This window comes from Choloepus didactylus, chromosome 6, assembly GCF_015220235.1.
Source record: "Choloepus didactylus isolate mChoDid1 chromosome 6, mChoDid1.pri, whole genome shotgun sequence".
Lineage (NCBI taxonomy): Eukaryota > Metazoa > Chordata > Mammalia > Pilosa > Megalonychidae > Choloepus > Choloepus didactylus.
Window position 1 is genome coordinate 17,920,003 of NC_051312.1, and position 15,843 is coordinate 17,935,845.

A 15,843-nucleotide genomic window follows, 5' to 3' on the forward strand; every position below is an offset into this window, starting at 1 on the left:
TTTATCCACTCATGGACAGTTGAGTTGCTTCCATCTTTTGGCAATTGTGAACAATGCCACTATAAGCATCAGTGTGCAAATATGTTTCATTCCCTGCTTTCAATTCCTCAGGGTAGACACCTGGTAGTGGGATTTCTGGGTCGTATGATAATTCTATACTTATTTTCCTGAGTTGCCATGCTGTCTTCCACAGCAGCTGCATCATTTTACATTGCCACCAGCAATGAATGAGTCTTCTTATTTCACCACATCCATACCAACGCTTTTAATTGTATGTGTTTTTTTTTAATAGTAGTCATTCTAATAGGTGTGAAATGATATCTCATGGGTTTTTTTTTTTCAATTTCAGAGGATATTTATTCAACTGCAACACTCAAATAGTTTAATTTTTATTTTTTACTGATTAATACCACATTTAATAAGGTTTTAAAAAGAAAAGCAGTGTCACACAATGGTACATACATATATAAGAATATTATAAAGTATCTACTTACTATTGAGCTCTGGATGCTCTTACCTCCTATCTCTCTGATTTTTTTTTTCTTGTCTATCTCCTTTCTGTCTCTGAATTTATGTACCACATCTTTAGAGTTTCCATCTGTGATCCAAAATTTGAGTTTAGAATCCTCACTAATAGACCCTTGGATTTCATGGACCCCTGAATATAAAACATACTTATACCTTTATATATACTTTTTTCACTTTATGACAATTTTATTAAGGTATATTCACAGAACATAGAATCCATCCAATGTATATCATCAGTGGCTCACAGCATCACCACACAGATGTGTGTTCATCACAATCAATTTTCAAAAATTTTCATTACTACAGGAAGCACAAAGGAAACAAATAGAGAAAGAGGAAGAAAAAGAGAAAACCCAAAACATCCTTGTTCTACTTTGCTGATGCTGCCAGAACGCAAAACACCAGAGATTGGATTGGTTTTTATAAAAGGGGGTTTATTTGGTTACACAGTTACAGTCTTAAGGCCATAAAGTGCCCAAGGTAACACATCAGCAATTGGGTACCTTCACTGGAGGATGGCCAATGGTGTCCAGAAAACCTCTGTTAGCTGGGAAGGCACATGGCTGGCATCTGTTCCAAGTTCTGGTTTCAAAATGGCTTTCTCCAAGAATGTTCCTGTCTAGGTTACAGCTCCTCTTCAAAATGTCATTCTTAGTTGCTCTTGGGGTATTTGTCCTCTCTTTGCTTCTCTGGAGCAAGAGTCTACTTTCAATGGCCATCTTCAAACTGTCTCTCATCTGCTGCTCCTGTGTTTTTCTTCAAAGTGTCCCTCTTGGCTGTAGGAAGCCTGCTTCTTATGTCTGAGCTTATATTTTGCTCCAGTGAACAAAACCAGACCCATCCTGAATGGGTGGGTCACACCTCCATGGAAATTATCCAATCAAGGTCTTGTCCACAGCTGATTGAGTCACATCTCCATGGAAACACTCAATCAATAGAATTTACAATCTAATCAACACTGGTAGGTCTACCCAGACAAGATTACATCAAAAATAATGGTGCTTTGGGAGACATAATACATCCAAACCAACACAATACTGTAACCCATATCTCCCCATTGTCAATCTCTAGCATTGGGGCAGTACATTTGTTGCTATTGAAGAAAGATTACAAAGATATTACTGTTAATGATGCCACATAGTTTGTGGTAGGTGCAGTTATTCCCATATACCACTCTTATTGTTAATTCCTTGTGATAGCTTTGTACATTTGTCCTAGCTCAAGGAGGAAACTTTTTATATTCATACTTTTAATCATATTCATTGCTCACTACAAGATTTACTGAGTTATATGTTCCCATGTGTTAACCTCTGGCTTTCCTTCTGTTGATATATATGACTCTAAACTTCCCCTATCTACCACACTCACACACAATTCAAACCTGCTAATTATACTCACAATAATGTGCTACTATCACCTCTATTCATTTTCAGCCATTAAAATACAGCCTAGTTGAAAATTCTGAACATCTTAAATGCCTCCTCCACATTCTCTAGCCTCAATCTATCTCCCAGTAATTTATTTTCTAGATTCTATGACTGTCAGCTTACATAGTATAATTAGTTCATATCAGTGAGATCATACAATATTTGTCCTTTTCTGTCTGGCATTTCACTCAACATAATATCCTCAAGGTTCATCCATGTTGTCACATGTTTCTGGACTTCCTTCCTTCTTACTGGTGACAACATGAAGTCCTTTTTTTCAATTTTTATTTCTCTTTTCCTAGAAGAATTACTCTAAGAAGCCCATTACAGAAAGCCTCAAAGACTTGCAATTTGGGCCCAGGCAAGAGCAGAGCTAAGATAGCTCTGAGAGACAAAGCAATAAGTCTGATGGTGGAGAATTTTCACTAAACACCATAACTTCCCAGCCCTTTTGGGAGCTCAGATCCCAGGGTTTGGAATTCATTAACTAGCTTCAGTCAGCCACATCCCAGACTGGGTTAGGTCACCTGGAGAACTAAAGGCTCCCCACCTCCTTACACTGGTGGGGGAACAGCAGGCTGGCAAGCACCACAAGCTGGACATCATAGGAAAAACACAGAGTCTAAAGGTCTCACAGGAGGGTCTCATTTTCAAGGAAACTCCGTACACTCCTCCCAAGACCTGGACCTCTCTGGATTAGGAAAACTTGACTGGGGCTGACAATAGCTGAAGAGATCACCACACAAAAAAGGCTACATAGAGGCAGGGCAAAAAACAGAAAAACAATAAGTGAAAAACTCTGATCAACTAAACACAATCTAAATTAAAGGTCTAGAATAAGCTGAACTAAACACCTAAGGTTAGAGAACAAAGCCAACCAACAAGAAAATCCAAGGTAAAAGAGTGAAAACAAGCTCCAGAATAAACTAATCAAGAAAGTCAGATGCCTAGACAGCTTAAGATAATGAGCCATTCTAGGAAACACAAAAATATGGATCAGCCAAAGGAACACACTAATAGTTCAACTGAGATATAGGAGATGAAGTAGCTATGCTAAATCAATTCAGTGAACTGAAGGAAGAACTAATTGGAGATGTTCACACAAATGTAAATCAATTCAAAAATCAAGTCAATGAATTGAGGGAAGACATAGCAAAACAGATGAAGGATATAAGAAGGACACTGGATGACCATAAGGGAGAAAGCATAAAGTTGAAAAAACAAATGACAGAACTTATGGGAATGAAGGGCATAATGGAGGAGATGAAAAAGACAATGGAGGGATACAACAGTAGAATTGAAAAGGCAGAAGAAACGGTCAGTGAATTGGAAGGCAAGGCATCTGAATTCACACACATGAAAGAAAATATGGTGAAAAGAATGTAAAAATATGAGCAGGGTCTTCAGAAGCTGAATGACAACATGAAATGCACAAACATACATGTTATGGGTGTCCCAGAGGGAAAGAGAGGGGGAAAGGGGCAGAAAGAATAATAGAAGAAATAATCACTGAAAATTCTCCAACTCTTATGAAAGGGAAAATTAGAGACTGAAGAAGTACAGCACACCCTACACAGAATAGACCCCAATAGACATACTCCAAGACCCTTACTGATCAGATTGTCCAATGTCAAAGACAAAGAGAGAATTCTGAAAGCAGCAAGAGAAAAGCAATCCATCACATACAAGGGAAGCTTTCCTTCTAAGATCTGGAAAAAGACAGGGATCCCCACTGTCACCATTGTTATTCAACATTGTGCTGGAAGATCTACCTAGAGCAATCAGGCAAGAAAAAGAAACAAAGGTATACAAATTGGAAAGGAGGAAGTAAAACTTTCACTGTTTGAAGATGGCATGATTCTATATGTAGAAAATCCAGAAAAATCTACAGCAAAGCTATTAGAGCTAATCAATAAATACAGCAGAGTGGCAGGTTACAAGATCAACATGCAAAAATCTGTAGTGTTCCTATACACAAGTAATGTGCAACAAGAGGAAGAAATTTTTAAAAAATCCACTTATAACAGCAACCAAAAGAATCAAGTATTTAGGAATAAACTTAATGAAGGCCACAAAAGACCTATACAAAGAAAATTACAAGAAACTGCTAAAAGAAATCAAACAGGACCTAAAAAAATGGAAGGACATATCTCATTCATGGATTGGAAGACTAAATATAATTAAGATTTCAACTCTACCTAAACTGATTTATAGATTCAATGCAATACCAATTAAAATCCCAACAACTTACTTTGCAGAAATGAAAAACCAATAACCAAATTTATTTGGAAGGGTAAGTTGCCCTGAATAGCTAAAACTATCTTGAGAAAGAGGAACAAAGTGGGAGGTCTCACACTACCTGACTTTGAAGCATATTACAAAGCTACAGTGCTCAAAACAGCATGGTACTGGCATAAGGACAGAGATACCAACCAATGGAATTGAATTGAGTTTTCAGAAACAGCCTCTTGCAACTACAGACAATTGATCTTTGATAAGACAGTCAAGCCAAATCAACTGAGACAGAGCAGCCTCTTCAATAAATGAGCAATGTCTCAGGGAATTGAATGACAACATGAACTTCAGGACAACATGAAGTGCATGAATGTACATATGTGTCATGGGTGTCCCAGAAGGAGAAAAGAAGGGAAAGGGAGCAAAAGCAGTAACTGAGGAAATAAGCAATGAAAATTTCCCATCTCTTATAAGACACATAATATTACAGATCCAAGAAGCACAGCTTACCCCAAACAGAAGAGATCTGAATAGGCCTATGCCAAGATACTTAATAATCAGATTGTCAAATGTCAAAGACAAGAGAGAATCCTGCAAGCAGCAAGAGAAAATCAGTCCATCACATACAAAGGAAGCTTGATAAGACTATGTGCAGATTTCTCAGTAGACACCATGGAGACAAGGAAGTGGGATGATATATTTAAGATACTGAAAGAGAAAACCACCAACCAAGAATCCTATATCAAGCAAAACTGTCCTTCAAATATGAGGGAGAGTTTAAAATATTCTCTGACAAACAGACAATGAGAGAGTTTGTGAACAAGATGCCTGCTCTACAGGAAACACTAAAGGGAGCACTACAGACAAATAGAAAAAGAGAGGAGTGAGAGGTTTGGAGCACAATTTTGGGTGATAGCAGCACACTAATGTAAGTACACTGAACAAAGATGACTGTGAATATAGTTGAAAGAGGAAGGTTAGGAGCATGTGGGACACCAGAAGGAAAGAGGATAGATAAAGACTGGAACCATATAACTCAGTGAAACTTAGAGTGCTCAACAATTGTGACAAAATGTACAAAAATATTTTTACATGAGGGAGAAAAAATGAATGTCAACCTTGCAAGGTGTTAAAAATGGAGTGGTATTAGGATAAAAATACAATCAATGCAAACTAGAGACTATAGTTAACAGAAACATAGTATTATGTTTCCTTTAATGTAACAAAGACAATACACCAAAGCCAAATGCCTATAAGAGGGGGATATAGGGAGGAGTTTGGGACTGTTGGCATTGATGATGTTGTATGACTCTTTTATTGTATCTTAGTTTATTTCTACCTTTCCATTTTGCTTTTTAGTTTTCATTTTTTCTTTCTTTTTCTTTTTTCTTTTCTCTCTGCCTTCTTTGACTCTTCCTCCTTCTTTGTGAAAGAAATCGATATGTCCTTATATAGATACTGGTGACAGTGGTGAATGCATGGATATGCGATTATACAGGGAACCTTGGATTGTTCACTTAGGATGGAATGTATAGTGGGTTAAATATCTTAAGAAAAAATGGGTTAATGAAGAAACCTTGAGGGCATGATATTGAGTGAAATAAGTCAGACACCAAAGGACAAATATTGTATGGTCTCATTAATATGAAATAATTTTGATATGTTAACTCAGAGACATGAAATATAAGTTTCCAGGACACAGAGTGAGGCTAAAGAATGGAGAGCAGTTGCTTATTATGAGGAGAATGTTTAACTAGGTTGAACTTAAGTGTTTGAAAATGGAGAGATGTGATGTTAGCATGTCATTGTGAGAATAACTAACAGTGCTGAATGATGTGTGAATGTGGTGGCAAGGGGAAGCTTAGAGTCAAGTATGTCACCAGAAGGAAAGTTAGAGGTTAAAATAGGGGAATGTGTAACACAGTGAATCTTTTGTTAGACAATGTCCATGATTAACTGTACAAATATTAGAAATCTCTTTCACGAACTAGAACAAATGTATGACACTACAACTAGAAGTTAATAATAAAGGGGTATACAGGGCAAAATATAACTATTGCACACTATGTACCATAGTTAGTAGTATTTTAACATTCTTTCATCAACAGTAACAAGTGTACTATATCAATACTATGAGTAAATAATGGAGAGGGAGTGCTTAGGGGAATGGGGAATTTGAGTTTTCATTTTTGTTTTTATTTCTTTTCCAGAGATATGAAAATGTTCAAAAATTGAAAAAAAAATTAGTTGTGGTAATGGATGCACACCTGTATGATGGTACCATGGGCAATTGATTGTGAACTTTGGATGATTGTATGGTATGTTAACAATATAAATCAAATTGAATTTTAAAAAATGTATAGGGAAAAACAATATTTTAAAAGTAAAGAGCACTCAAGACAAGAATTCACATTTTACTAAGGATCACTTAGGGTAAAAGGAACAAGTTTACAATGTAAAAATTAACTGATACATTACTAAGCATGGGAGCCCCCACTGCTACAGACATAGCTGGACGTGAGGTCAAGAAGCTCCCCCTTCTCTGAGTTACAGAAAACTTATAGCAACTTGATTTGGAGCACCTTTAATTAAGTCATATTCTATTTTTACATTAAATGATGCTTCATGAACATGAATGACTCACAAAGCAAAGCATCTTGATCCATGAGTGGTTCAAGATCCACAACATTTTTAGAGACTTAGCTTTGAAAACCTGTAAAACTCTACTGATGATAATTTTTCTAATTAAGCTATGACTTCTGCAAGAGCAATATCACATATTTTTACTTATATAAAGTCTAAACATTAGAGAAGAGATTACTATTACTTGTCTCTAACTTGTTAATATAGTTTCCTCATTTTATTTTATGATTAGTTTAGCCATTATATTGATAAACATATATTTGAGTAGGACAGTATTCAACCTTGCTACATTATTTATGACTTATCTGTGATTAAAGTAACAACTGTAGCCACATCCTGTTTTCACAGAGGACTAGATGCTTACATGTCATCTGTGTCCAAGAAGGTTGAGAGCACCTTTCTACTTTCCTGAAAAGATTCACAGCTTTTTAAACTGTTTAGCTTCTCCTTAAGTATAATTTTCTAATATAAGACTTGAAAGATATGAATAATCTGTCCCAGTTATTTTAACAAGGCCTTTCCACTTTTTACCATTTGGAAATTGCTAAATTTGGAACTTGTACTTGAGTGTTCTTAGGTAAATGTTCTGTTAAATATGCTTCCATATCAGAAGGAATAACTGGTTCTCCACTATCAGAATAGAAAACATCATGTAGTATATGAGAGTAGCATAGAGAGGACTCCACATCCTCATTATCAGATTCCTCAGTAGAGATATTATCCTGTGATGCTATGTATAAGTGCTTTATAAGCATTAGCCAATTTAATTCTATGTGTGCTACTCTATGAATCACCTACTAACTAGATGTCATATGAGATGCTACATTGCTGAAAGTCACACAAACAGCAAGTGGCAGAACCAGGAATTCAACCCAGATTGGCTGACTACAAAGTCCAAAGTCGAAGCTGTGTTGTTGTGTCTCTGTCATGAATTAGTTATTGTATTCCTTAGTACCTCAATTTCCTCACTTATGCAAAGGAAATAATGCTATATCTGCTATACAACCTGATGTGGGGATTGAATCTAGCAAGGTATTTGAGAAAATGTTTGCATGTATCTATCTAAAATGAAAGTGTTTTGTAAGCTGGGAAGTGTATATATACATAATTTATTATCAATCTAAATCACTAGCTAGCAGTTTGATCTTAGATAAATCCCTTAGCTTCTCTGTCTTCAGGTTCCTCACCTGAAAATTGAGGGTATTGGACTGGAAGAACTCTAGGTATTTCCAGCTCAAATGCCTCCAAGGCCAACAAAAAATGTCTAAATCATGAGATCATGATAGGACCAGGAGAAGTGATAAAAGAATTCAGCAGGGACATGGCAAAATGTGGCATGTAATTAGCAGGGACTAAAACTCCATGACAACCATGGCACCAGAAAGCAATTACCTTGAGCATTCTCTCCCTCTAATTGCTTTTCTCTTTTCACCTCTGCCCTTAAACAAGCATTTAATAAGATTCCCAGATGTGGGAAACTCTCTTTCCATTGGTTGATAGCCATTTTTTAAGCCAAATGGGCAGATCATGTGGTGTAATAGGGCCCACCTGGAACATTTGTTTGGAAAAGAAATAAGAAATTATACCTTGGCAAGAAATCTGTAAGTTGTGGGATATGGCTCAAATTCAAAAGGCAGGTCCTAGAGAGGCCAGTGGATTCTGAACTATCTCAATATCAGTGTAATCTGTTCAGTAGGAATTAACTAGACCATGGTTTATGGAATGCAACCTTTGTTCATCTATTTTTGTTGAGCCCTCAATTCCACACTCTCCACTTAGGACTCTTCCTCTTGTTGTCTTATGCTCCTTACTCAAATTCACTAAAAAAGTTTATTTGCTTTCTATATTTTAATGAAAGATTGAACTCAAATGTAAAATTTCAGGGATTGTTACAGGTAGGAGTGTGGTGGAGTTTGAATTCTAATTTGTAATTTCTTAAGAATCTGACTTTGAACTCCATTATCTTATGTTTTTTACCATCTAAAATGGGTATTCAGGAGCATCTAGAATTAAATGAGACAATGTCAGTAAAGCCTGATATTTAGTTTCATTATCTCAAAATCCTTGAGAAGTTTGTTTTTGAAAAAAGAACCATTTGATTTTCATTGAAACATACAGCATTGGTTGATAATTTCCCAGTAACAAGAGACAAACTGAGTCACTATATAATGATATAAAAATTAAGCAAATATATTTCCATTATGTCTATTAAAATTCCTCAAATAACTCTCCATGGTCATCTTTGGGGGCTCTGGGTGTCTGGAGACAATACACTGGGGAACACAGATATCAGAGTTTCCCACTCCAAGCACAGTTAGTGTTTGTCTCCTGTCCCTTGTAATCTTCCTTTACTTGCCTTGTTTTCTACAATTAGAAACATTACCTCTGTTTCTTTACCTAATTTTGTACCCAGCACAACCTAGGAAACTGACCTCATCCCTCTTAGATCAGGATTGCATGTGGTTTTGATTAGCTAGAGACACTATTTACAAGTCAGTCACCTTTTGTTCTCCAAATTGTCTGGTGAAACATGCAAAGAAACTAATCAAAGAGAGTGAGCATATGCAGATTTTTTCCTCCTTCCTCTTGTCTACCAAATTTTAACAGAAATTCTTAGGATAAATTTCATCAGGAATGAGAAAAAAAAATGCATAACTCCTCACTCTTCTGGGAATGGTTGATTACACAGATTACATTTAATTATGACTGCCTCTGTCATTGAAATATATGAAAAAATGCAGGATTTTAGTGCAGCAGATTGGTTGACAGTTAGACATATTTTAACTTAATTGACTAATTAGAGTAGTATTTTGGAATATCAAGGAACTGAAATATTTCTGTGGCCCTACCCGTATTTCAAGGACCTTCACAATTTGATGCTGGTTGTTCATTGATGCAGTTTACCTGAATTCAGTCAAACTTCATGGAAAATGCTCCATATAGCTTGTATCTTCTCAGACTTGGATGGCTTGTCTTGCATGAAAACAAGATCCAAATCCATACCTGCTTAAAAAGAATGCCACACTATTTACAGGGTTGATGATTTTTCAGGAATTTTCCCAAATTAACCAATTAAATTTTGGCACCACTAGGATTCCTATCCATAGGTAGAGCTATAGGTCTTGAGCATCAAAGACAACTGATGGTAAAGATACTCAACACTGAACAGTTACCATGTACTGAAATGTGTGCTGACCACTTGCATCATTTCCTTTTATAATTATCCAGTAACCTTGTTTTCACAGACTCTTATTGGCCTCACATTACTGTGAGAAAATCAGAATTTAGTGTGTTTTAGCCACTAGGAAAAGTTCATAAAGAGAGAGGGTATCAGAAAGCAAAATTCCAAAATGCAAACACCTTAACCAGAGGACCATGCTGTCTTCCAATAGGCAAAATACCCTATATTGTGACTACAGTTTGGGCCAGTATAGAACTGTGCTCACCCCCTTGGAATGCTTAGCAAAGGGCGTCCATAGAGGACTGATTCTATAAGTTTATTGGATACACATGCTTCTGCCCTACAAAAAATATTGCTATTAAAAATGATGTTCTTTTTCAAGCTTGTTTGAAGACATATTAAATACACTTGCAAAAACAGTTTGAAAAATTGTCATAAAAAGGGAATATAATTATTCTTAAGAATAAAAGAAGAAATTTTTTAAAATCTTGACAACAATCTGGAACAGGAGGTTTATTTCAAATTAGTCTAGGGAGATGCCACTTATACTTTTATTATTATAAAATCACAGTTACATGATAAATTAACAAATGTCTTTAAAAACTTTTACTTAACTAATTATCTCTACGTTGCATAATATAAGCACAGCATTTCTAATAGTAAATTTTTTAAATCTCCACTCAATATTTTAAATATCTCTATTAATTCCATGAGACCATATGAATTAATTGAAACCCAAATGCTGAGTAGCTAATTCATGACTACTTTGAGGAAAAAAGATGGGCAGCAAAGTGCTTTGGCTCAAGAGGTCAACAGAGGAAAGGACTGGCACATATGAAAATGATAATATCATTTTGCCTGTCCCAGCAATATATTCCTTTGTCTCCTTTCTGATTTTAGGATCACTGAGTCAATGATTGGGGAAGGAAATAACACAGAGGTAACCCACTTCATTCTCTTGGGATTCTCAGATTTTCCCAGGATCTTACCAGTGCTCTTTGTTATATTCCTGCTGATCTACATTATGACTGTGACCTGGAACCTGTGCCTCATCATCTTAATAAGGATGGATTCCCACCTCCACACACCCATGTACTTCTTCCTCAGTCATTTGTCCTTCATAGATATCTGCTATGTTACCTCCACAGCCCCAAATATGCTCTTCAACTTCTTCCAAGAGCAGTAAACAGTCACTATTATGGGCTGCATTGGCCAGTACTTCCCCTTTTCAACCATGGGTCTGAGTGATTCTTGTCTCCTGACAGCCATGGCTTATGACCGATATGCTGCCATTTGTAAGCTGCTGCTCTGTTCGTCCATCATGTCTCCCAGCCTCTGTGGTTCAGATGGCCCTGGGAGCCTATATGGCTGGGCATTCTGGTTCTTTATCTCAACTGTGTGCTTTGCTTCAGCTCCACTTCTGTGGGCCTAATACCATCAACCACTTCTTCTGTGACATGCCTCAGTTGTTAAACTTGTCTTGCACTGACACTGTTTTCATACAGATCATGGTTGCTATATTATCCATGATCTATGGGATAGCAAGTGTTATAATCATAATGATCTCTTATGACTACATTGTCATCTCCATCATGAAGATCCCTTCAGCTAAAGGCAGGTCCGAGGCTTTCAACACCTGTGCTTCTCAAGTGACAGCTGTTTCCCTCTTCTATACATCAGGTATCTTTGCCTATTTGAGTTCCAGCTCTGGTGGTTCCTCCAGCACTGACAGATTTGCATCAGTCTTTTACACTGTGTCTCATTCCCATGATGAATCCCTTAATTTATAGTCTTAGGAACAGAGAAATCAAAGATGCCTTGAAGAAGTTTCAAAAGAGAGGGTGCTGCTCAGGTCACACAACCCAATATTTATGACAGATTTGGCTGTTAAGAATCAATCACCTTAACCCACAAAGCATGCACATGAATGGCAATTAACAAAGTTAATATAGGGCAAAGCAGGCTTAAATTGATGCAGATAATGTTCCAGTATAGCCCATGAGTGACACTGGTTGGTGCTTGAAACAATAAGTTTTACTGTGGTTTGGTTGTGTAATTATAATTAACTAATACACTTTGAGATTAACAACTAAAAATTTTCTCCAGATTCAAACTGACTGGTTTTAATTCAGACCAATTCAATTCAATTCATTTCAACTCAACTCACCAGCTTTGTGATTCTGGGCAAGAAACCTGCCCTTTAAGTCTTCAGTTGTTCATCTGTAAAAGGGGTAATATCATATCTACCTTTTTGATCTGTGTAGGGGGATTAAACAAATTGATATTATCAAAAATCCAGAATAGAGTCACTGGCACATAAGCACTATATGAATGTTTTGTTTTATAATTCATTGAGTCCTAACCATATTCAAGCAATTTATAGTGCTTAAATTAAGCTAAGTTCATCCCTGTAACCATTTCACCTATAAGGAAATAGGCCAGAGGAATTTAGAAACTTGCCCAAATTAACTAGCTAGTACATGATGGAGTCAAGATTTGAAATAAGGAGCACAGATATCAGAGCACAGATATCTTAATTTCCTCTAATATACAAGGTACCAAATTACCTCTTAATATTCAACTATGGAATGAATGAAATATACCAATACTTATCAGATCCAGTCAATTCTAAACTCAATAGCAGTCTTATTTTGACAAGAAAAAACAAACAAAGCTATCAATTGAAGAAATTGCAAGAAGAATGGGATTACAAAGTATAAGGGAAATAGGAAGAACAAATAAAAAGCTGGTATATATTGGAAAACAGAAGAAAAATGGTGACTGTATTTGACAGATGAATCTTTATGAAAATAGATAAAATAGAAACACTAAAGGCATGTTTGCAAGAAATTAGAGAACATCCAAATCTGGAGAAAAGACTAAGGACTGTAGGGATTTTAAATATTATAAGAATGCATCCACAAAGGTAAGAAAATGTCCAATAAATGGAATGAATGTAAAATAATTTTCTGTAAAATGTTAACAACATTGACTCAACAAATAGTAAACAAAAGTGGACTAAAAGCCCGAAGATAAACGTTTAAGTTATCAAATAACTTTCTGCATATAAAGCTATTGGCCTGAATGGCTTTGGTGGTTTTATGGACAGCACAGGCCAATATGACAAAAATATTTTAGAACACTGAAAGCAATTAAAAGGTACCAGTGTATTTTTAATTGGCTTTCTATTATCCAGAAGATTATCCTCTCTACTTAGGTATAAATTCATGAGAAAAAGAAAGTGGGTGGGAAGGTAGCAAAGCATGAGTCTGATTAAACCCAATTAAACCAAATCAATCCTGCTCATTAAATTCATTTTGATTTTAAAAAGATTATCACTCTTAGTACCAAGTTTACAATTATTATCCACAGCAAGTATTGAAATTAACATATCATCACTTGTGAATATGAAAGTTAAAATCATATATCAAATACCCAAATGTGTGCTTTTACAGTAAGTTAAAATAATCAATCAGAAGCAAGAAAGATTTACTCCTTGAAACCAACTGTGGGTTTATTAACATAAATTGACCTTATACAATAGATAAATTTAAAAGAAATAAAATAAGTGCAGAAATAGCATTCAAACACCAATAACACATTCCTAAATCAAAAGCATATTCTTAAATGCCAGAAATTGTTGCAGTGTCCAAAGAGCAAATGGAAAAATGTCTCAACATACATAAAATAACTGGTGTTTTAAATTCTCTGTTGGTGCTTCTCTCATCAAGAAGCTCAGTTTACTCCAGGTGTTCACTCTGCATCCTGGAGTCAGCTTCATTCTCAGGCTGGTAGCAGGTTCATGGCAGTTGTTCTACAAGTTATTTCCAGACAACAGAATGTGCAGAGGAAGAAGAGAGATCACCTCTACCAGTGGTTCTCTCATAAAAACTGTGGATCAAGAACTTCCCAAATTGTAGTTCAGTGCTCAGTGTAGCCAAATGTAAAAACACACCAAAAGGCTGAGGAGGAAAAGTGGTTTATTTATACCTGGGCAAGCAGGGCAAAATTTCCGAAATCTGCCTCTCCATAGTGACTTTTTTTCAATTGGCTTTTATACACTTTAGAGATGAAAAAAAAACAAAACAGACAATCATCTTGGGTAACAGGTAACAGGGGTCTGGAGAACTTCATTAGTCCATCATCTCATTTACTTACTACTTCCTTTAGGATTTACATCCTCTATGACACCTGGGCATGTGCCTGCATGTCTGGGGCCATAGATGAAAAACTTATTCATATCTGGGTGCAGACTTTACATGTACAAATTACTACCCTGTGTGACTAAGAGCTCACTTTCAGAGCTTGCTTACAGTTATGTGATTATATTTAAATGGTTACTGCTACAAAAGGGGGAAACATTTTCCAAATACTGTTCTCTCCTTCCTTCCCCAGCAGAAGTCCATACACATATTAGTGACCAGAACTGGGCCTCACGTCCATTCCTAAAACATTCACTGCCAAAGTGAGTAGAAATGTCATTAGAATAAAGTTCTTCTGAAATGGAACCACCATGTCAGATCAGAATTAAATGTCAGCCATAATAAAAAATTGGCATGTGCATATTATCACTGTGATGTTATATATGATATATTCTTCTGTGTTCCAATAAAACTTTTGGAAGGCTGACTTGTTTTCATTTAAGAAATTCCTTAGAGCAAAATTGATCCACATGGTCAGAGGAGGGATGCCTATAGATGAGACATGCAATAAGGTGCATAGTTATCTATCAAGCAACCATATGTTAAGGAAGTTGTTTTAAGGGGTCATCTCACCCCCAACAAGACACCTAGCTTGGCATATATTTGACAATGAGTCTCTCTCTGGCTCTGGGATACAGCTGGGAAGTGTCCCATGAGGCTAAACAAGAAGAGGTGGATTCATCACTATAACCAGTCCAACCTTGCTTCTACTCACTTCATGTATTCTGTTACAAATTTCTGTGCTGTATTTTCCATATTATCAGTTGGAAGCCACTCTTTTGACACCAGAAGGCAAAGCAGGTATTCCTTCTCCATCTGAAAACACTTTCAGTCAGTGCAACGTTCTGATCTTTGAAGGCTCTGGAAATGTTTTTCATCATACATGCTATTCTTGGTAGTTTTCAAACAAAACACCATGCATGGGTTTCCCTCTTTAGATATTTGAATTAATTTTAAGATTAGTATTTGGCTAATTCACCATTTACATTTGTATCTTTTTTTTTCTTTTTAGAATTCAGTGAGTGCTCTCTTTTGTTTTTAAGCCAAAAATTTAATTTTATTGAATACAGAAAATTCATTCAGGGCTTACATAGATCATAAGAATAGATTAGAATATAACAGCTGAGAGATCAATAGTTGATTGGAAGGAAGAAAGGCAGTTCATATTTTCAGTGTAGAAAAAAATCTAATTGCTACAGATGTCTTCTGAAATTCCAAAACAAGATCTAGCCAAGTTTACTGTTTAGTGGCTTTTTCTTTTCTTTAAAAGGGATGAAAAGTAAGATTTGATATGTGTACTACTGGTTACAACTAAGATAGCTTGAAAACATAGTAAGACAGAAGCATACATATAATATTAAAATACAAGGTTTTAAAATAATATTGAATGAGTATTAGCTATAATAAATGGAAAAGATACATTAAAACTGGAAGTGTTTCACACTACTTCAAAACAGAACTCATGAGGCAGACCAAAACTGATGCTAGTTAAGGAAAACGGTCTGTTTTTAAGAAGTGCTTCCAGACATACACCACCACAAAGCAATGCTAACAGGGCTGTGTGCTACCTGTGTGTTAATCCATGAAGTGTCAAAGGTGGAGTGAGTTGCTTAACAGCTTAAACTTT

At 36.0% G+C, this 15,843-nt stretch overlaps 1 pseudogene; it reads left to right on the forward strand.

The window, feature by feature from the left end:
* The first annotated feature begins 10,927 nt into the window (after positions 1-10,927).
* LOC119536638 lies at positions 10,928-11,889 on the forward strand (annotated as a pseudogene).
* Positions 11,890-15,843: the final 3,954 nt, after the last annotated feature.